The sequence below is a fragment of the Uloborus diversus genome, chromosome 9, assembly GCF_026930045.1.
Source record: "Uloborus diversus isolate 005 chromosome 9, Udiv.v.3.1, whole genome shotgun sequence".
NCBI classification, from domain to species: Eukaryota; Metazoa; Arthropoda; class Arachnida; order Araneae; family Uloboridae; genus Uloborus; species Uloborus diversus.
In genome coordinates, this window is record NC_072739.1 from 60619173 (window position 1) to 60626632 (window position 7460).

Here is a 7460-nt window from a genome sequence, read left to right on the forward strand (position 1 = left end):
ACTATGAGGTCATTTTGCGGCTTTTAAGAATGGTAATTCGAACCACAGAAACAGTAGCAAAAATAGGCAAACAAAAACTTTTTCAAACTTATGCACTTTTTTGCAAATTAAGGCAACACAAAAAAAAATGCCCTTGGTTCAACAAACTGTTGATTTTAATCGACAGACAAGAAGAGTGACGATGACACAAAGTCTATATCACTAGCTCACATCGACTTTCGGTTATATATATATTTTTTTTTTCGACCCGTTAGTTTTGATCAGTCCAGGAACGGACTGGGACCCTTAAAAGGGCGGTGGACAAGCACCCTAAGGGCGCACACAGTTTCTTTATATAAAAAAAAGCAAAAACAATTTTCCTACACTGTCCGACAGTAGCATAGCCAGTATTGTTTTTTTTCTTGGGAGGGGGGAGACAAGCTTGAATGCCCCCTACCTTCTGGGGGGGGGGGGGTCTAGGGGTTCTCCCTCGGAGATTTTATTTTTAATTGTAATCCTAAGAACGCAGTTTTAGACGGTCTCTGACGGTTTAGACGGTGCAAAGTTCCAGGGGGGTCTTAAAAAGGCGGCGTCTTAAAAAGGCGATTACAAGCGATATGTGTTGACGTTAGAGTAAGGGATGGGACTTAGGCAGTGCTTAGGCGCGCTGTCTTCGATCGATTTTTTTTTTTTTTAATGAAAATTAAGTGAAATCGATCACTTGCACCCCATTTTTTTGACATTGAAGATCCAAAACGCAGTTACTGACAAACTTTGATGATTGCGCGGGAAAAAAACTTAAGGGCTCTCCCCAAAAAACATCCAACGTCCTGAAAAACGATGTTTTTAAGCGATATTCAGTGATATTAGGGTTAGGGTTTAGAGGTCTCCACCTTTATTTTTTTGGAATTATAGTTTTTCATTTTCAGATTACATATGGGAACATCGGCGGGCACCTCAAAAAATTATCGTTTTAAAAAATCTAATTTTTGACGATTAGGATGATATTAGAAGTAGGGGTTTGAGACGCGAGGCCTTCCAGAAGTTTTCCGAAATGGAAGTTTTAGGACGCGACAGTAGACCATGTTTGCTAACGTTAGGAGCTCTACAATTTTTCAAAATTGCAGCTCCAAAAAAAAAAAAAAAATCAGTCTTAAACGATTTCTGATGTTGTTAGAAGGCGAGGTGTTTGGTAGTTCTTCCCCTATGCTCTTTAATAATTTTAGCTCAGGGAGGGGATTTCCGAAGCGTAGCAGCATTTTGAGGATTTTCGTATTTTTGGACCGTCTAGAAAAAAAAAAGGAAGGGGGGGGAGGAAGAATAAAAAAATAAGAGATGTGGACGTGATTAACTGAGCAATAATCTAAAACTATCGAAAAATTTAATTTTAAGATTTTTTTTTTAAAGAAATTAAGATTTTTTTCACAACATTCTATACTTTTTTTAAAATTATCTCGTTTTCCCCCAAGAAGCGTTCGCTTCTACTCTAATAATATGGAATGTTTTTAAAAAATATTATATTCAACCCTGTGGGCTGGAGGGGGGGGGGGGCACTGTGCTGAGTTCGAACCTCGATGGTCGAAGATCCACCGTCGTCAGTAAAGGGGATTGGGCGACGCACAGTGGAGTATTTGACTGAAAATCCTGGCCAAAAGTCCAAAATTAAAAATTTATCCGATTTTTATGAAAATTTATTCCATGATAGTTGACTAACTGGTGCATCGATCAGCACCTGTTTTGGAAACTTGAGTCACATACAATTGCTCATAGCTTCGGTGAAAGATGAGATTTCTATAAGAATTTTCGCTTTTTTGTTACGTTTCAGCTTAATTATTACGTTTCAATGTAGATTTTTTTGTGGCTTTCTAAATGAATGAAATTGAACCAAACCAATTTTACGGTATAAAGAAATGTCAGGGCTTAGTGCTAATTATAAATCAAAGTAAATATTTTTATTTTCTTTTTGTAAAAAAAATAAAGAAAACTTGGTACGTGAGATTTTTAAAGGTTTTTCGCCTTAATTTGTTTTGAAAGTTGTATCGTATTTGGCAAAGTCTCTAGTGCTAATTTCAGCAAAAAAATTCTTCCGCCTACAACTGCCCTTTTTTTAAATGATTTTTTTTTTAAGTGCATAATTCGATCTTTTTGTGACAAGTCATGACTTTAAACTGAATTTACCTACAAAGATTTAATAAATTTGTAAAAAAGTTATCATAAGTCCTGCTGAATGAAAAGATCGACATATTTGAGCGCACAAACAACAATAAAATTTCAGACACAAGTTTCATGGTTACGAGAAACCGCTTGATCAATGTGTAAAGATGTAAGTAATGGAATGAGAATCATCCAATTAATTTCGAAAACGCTTACCTTTATGCATCGCTAAAGAGATTCATTGCACCCCTAAAACATGTGTTTGCGTTCAGTTATGTATGTTAATTTTCTCATGTACGTTAATGAGTTAATAAATTAAATTATTTTGTGATCTCGCTAAGGAAATTTGCTCCTCCTTAAAATTGAGATAGATTTTAGATAAAATAAATAAATATTTATATTTTTTCAGATCATTGCTGCAAATAATGTGCTGGGGGAGGGGTTTTTTCCCCCTTATACGTAGCAAAAGGGGAAAAATACCCCTCCCACCACTTGCTAGCGTTAGGAGACAATTGTAATTGTCTCCTAAACGTTCCTACGCTAGCAAGCTATCCATATTTAAGACATTTTACCTACTCAGTGTGAAATTGAAATTATATAAAATTTTAGTTCCAAGTTTTTGTTCGTACAAATTTTTAGCGGGAAACATCACGCGATGTAAAACTCAGGATCGACCCAAGGTACGAGTACAATATATACAATTCAAAAACAAAGAGCTTTTGAATATCTATCTTCGAGTGTTTTTACAGTTATAACATCCTAGTTCATTTTTTTTTCAATAGAAAAAAGGTTCTTTGTAACCCCGAAACCCTTGTCTTTAATTCTTTTTGTGCATGATTAACTCAGGGTTTTAATGATTGAAACCAAACGAAAAGAATAAAATTGATTATTGTTTTGGTTTCAAATTAGTATTTTGTACAGAATACTAGGATTTTTTAACCGCTTTTTGCTTCCCCCCCCCTTGAACTCTGCACTTAATTATATATCTTCAAAGGAAAACAGCCACTCGCATCGAATATGTTTACTTATCACTTGTCTAAGCATTATTGGCAAAGAGCCAACCGTGGCATCCATTTCGGATCGAGTGAAAATTATTGAAAATTTTTATTTCAACTCATTGAAAAAAAATTCATTATAAATCAGTGAAAGAACATAACTTCACCGTTTTCGCTGTAAATGAAGGTAAGGTGTTTATATTACTTCCTTAAAAAGTTTCAGAGCCATAACATTATTAGAATATCGGATGCAAGAATTTTAGTTTACATTGATTGAATAATTGAAAAAAGTCGAAAAAGTGACCTCCCTTTGTAAATTCTTAGAAATTCGGTTAATTACGTTAGAGCTTCAAACAAACCATAATATTGAAGAAAGTTATTTTTCCTATCTAGTGATGCATTGGGTTTTTTTCTACGTTTACTAGGATCGTTTTTACGGTCGTAAACATGCAAAAGTCTAAACCGTGGATAAAATATTAAATATTTCATTTTCTAATTCATATTTAAAAAATCGAGTTTCAAATTGTAACATCAGACCTTCCAGACAACTTGTTTACCAAGTTTCGTGTCTATAAGTGGGATAGCTTCGCGGTACAGCGCACAAACGCACACAAGGGTGTCGCCTTCAGAAGAGTGAAAATTTCAAACTAGTTTTGGCCAGGATTTTCAGTCAAATACTCCACTGTGCGACGTTAAATATGCTCGTGGTCTCAATGTCTTCCAAGTGAAACGATACCTCTGGGGGTGCTAGCACCAGGTAGCTATTAGCTCCTGGACTAGTTCTAAATTCTCATTAACTGTTCGATCCGGTGATGGTGCTGCCATTTATCGGTATATAAAATAATGGAGGCAAGGCACTTAGTATGCAGTCCTCAACATAAATACAGTTGTAGTCAGTTGTGACTCTGAATAGGAATAGGGGCACTGTGTGCGATCCAAGTCCGGACGTCAGAAGGTGCATGTAAAAATGTATCAAGATTTAAAACGTCGTTAACAATAATTACTTGCTCACCATTGAATATCCCACGGTGCCCCTGTAGATGAAAAATGGCTCTCCGGGGTGGCACACAGTTTGGGGAAGACTGTCTGTCGGGTCTCAATAAATCACTTTTAATTCATTTTAACATTTAACAAAAATAGTTTGAGACAAAGGTTAAACTTTAAAATACGGACCTTATGCCCAGCCTGCTCAGAATCTAGATTCCTAGCTTTCCAAAATCGGGACCTTCTATTCAATGAGCGGGACCTTCTAACCGTGGAACTTATGTCCGCTGAGCCTTCTGTCCATCGGACCTTTGGACGTAAGTGGATTTTCTACCAGTGGACCTTCTAGTTTCAAAACTTCTGTTCGGTACGGACCCCTACTGAATCACGCCCCTAGTGCATGATGGTGTTCTCCCATTTGGTTCAAAATTTCTCCACGGGGGGCTTCCGCCCAACTGACCGGAAACACGATTGACCAATCGGGTGTCTTCCAACTCTACGTAGGGTTTGAAGGGAGGGGCTTAGGTGCTCGGACATTCAAGGCTGTTTTCAAGAGTAAATTTCTAAGCTTAACAATCTGGCGCCTTAGCTTGGCGCGATTTTTAGCACCATTCGGGGTTCAGGGCGTGGGTTGCCATTGAAAAGTTCAACGTGGTATAGAAGAGAGCAACCGGGATAGCACCATTCGGGATTCGGGGGGGGGGGGGGGTCCTTTTGAAAAGTTCCACGTGGTGAAACTAGTTGCACGTCCCTATGCAAAATGGGAAAGTTCATTGAAAGCAACCGTCAGGGTAGCAGACTGGAAATAACATTCGGCTCAAGCATCCAGTTCCAGGGAAAACCGGCGTCTTCAATTAATTAAAAAAACACCCTAGTAATAAAATATTAATTAATTCTAAGGAAAATAATAAACATTTATAGTTTATTTTCAACTGAAAAATTAAGTATAATGACTTTATTAATTATTTGTTCAAACTAAAAAATCAAATGCTAATTTAAATAATAATCTACTTTATTACACCGATAAATAATATTTTGTTAAAAAAGCGCAAATAATCGCTTGTTTAAAATAGCTAATTTTAGCGTTCATTGAATGATTGATCAGGAACTTGGAAGCTATTTTCTCTAAATTTTTCTGAATAATAGTCGTAAATAATTAATAATTAGTTTGTAATAATTGATAATTAGTATTATGCACATAATCAGTTGTGCATTTAAGCAAAATTTAGCGGGGGAGAAGGGGGGGGGGTCGTATTTGACGACTTTGCCAACTAAATTTAAAATATATTTTCATCTCAAAAACCGCGTTTCTCATCTCATATGCTTCTAAGTTCCAAATAAAGCTCAGCATTATTAGCCGATCGGATCAAACTATTCACTTTTGAATGTAGCAGAGAATACTTGTGCGTTTGAAGATGAACACCCCTGCAAAAGTCCCTCATTTGTGTTTGACTTTTTTAAAAAATTCAGTAAAAAGAAAAAAATGATCTTAAAAAAAAAAAAAAATGTATTGTACTTTTTGTAGAATGTGCAGAAAGAAGTTTACAACTCGTATTAATTTATAAACACAAGCGTTTAGTAAGCCGCACTTACATTGTATGAACCTCAATAATTTTATTTATATTTTTGCACAAGGGCAAAAATTGGTGGGGTGCATAGGTTCAAATGCCATTTTTTTTTCAAACATATAGTAACTTTTTTCAAACAAAACACTCTCTCTCTCCCACTCATTAAAGCAGCTCCAGCTTCCACTTTCGGAGAAGTCATTATTAGCATATACAGTAGGCGCCGCTTAATGTGATCACTTTGGGACAAACATAATTTGATAACAATAACCGAAAAGAATCCAGGAGACACAAAATAATTTTTTTCCAATTAAGGAGCATTTATTTTGAAAGCCTCAAATTAAAATCACAGTGACTCAACAAAACGCACTTTCAAATCATAAGTTATCAAATTCACAGAATGGAAATATCTGAATTATAAAAAGTTAAAGCTAAATTATGCAATTTTTAATCACATAGTAATAGGTGAAGTAAAATATGACCGTTTTCCATGACATTCGTTAACCAGTTTCAAATCACATTCAGCTTTTCTATCTTTTCCAGCATGGTTTTGCTTGTTGTTTAAAGTTTAATTTAACTTCGCTTTGTTTTCAATCTCGACACAATTCTTTAATAGTTTACAAAGCAATGGCAACAATGGAGGTCCTACATCAATGTCATGTCAGCGACTGAATTTTTTTAGGTGCAAAAGAAAGTTTTCTTAGAAGAAGTCTGTGGTCACTGGGGACGAACTTTCTGTAGCTTCATTCCAAGAAAAATTTTGAACTGCTATTGAAAACCGCAAAATGCTACCCAGAAAGTTAGTCTCGTCAGGGTTTGCCTATGTATTTCTGTTAATTGAGGAACAATAACGGGGAAAAAATTGAAAGTTTATGAAAAAGTGATAACAATAAACGAAGTCGCTGATTACAATATCCGACTTTTTTAACGTGTGTTAACATAAAAGTGTTCCGGGACTTCGTGATTCTGATAACATTAAGCGAATGATAACATTAACCGTGATCACATTAAGCGGCGCCTACTGTAATAGACAAAATAAAAATGAAAAAATCAGGAGAATTGCGTTACATTAAATGACTAACTATGAGCATGGTTTAGGGGTTTTTTTTAACTTAGATTGTTTTTGAACTGTGATGTTATAGTTCTGGTTCTTGGTAAAAACTAATTCTCATGGTGTTAGAGCTTTGCACTCTTAGAGCTGTGAAATTTTTATTCACTTTCAACAACGATTCATACATTTTTTTGACATAAATTGAAATGCACTGGTTTGACCAGTTACCAGTTATGGTCACTCTAGCTTAGTAATGGTTGCGCCATACACAGAAATTTTTGGGTCCGTCACACATGACTTTTACGGTCCCCCCTTCCATATTGTTAATTCCTATGGTGCTAAATATATTTCAACCCCCCTTTTAAAAATTTCGAGTCCCCCCCCCGCCCTGTGCACGCCCCTAAGTTACGGGCCAGGGCCATACTAAAAACTAAAAGTGGTCATGCTCGCTGAGTTCAATTATTTTCAGGAAATACACAAAAAGTGTGTTAAAACTTACGTTTTTAGCAACATCATCAAATTTCAAGCAACAAATTCCAGCGTATTTAAATTAAAAATTGGATAAATAATCCCCATTTTTATTAAGCACTTTTATTACTTGGCCTGGTTGCCATGGAAAAATCTGAGGCCTGCTTTTGCTTATATCTCAGCTACTAAACCACTTTGGGATTTTGGGATTTCACTTAATGATTTGCTTAATTTAAAGGTACAGCTTAACGCTGAAAAATTAAA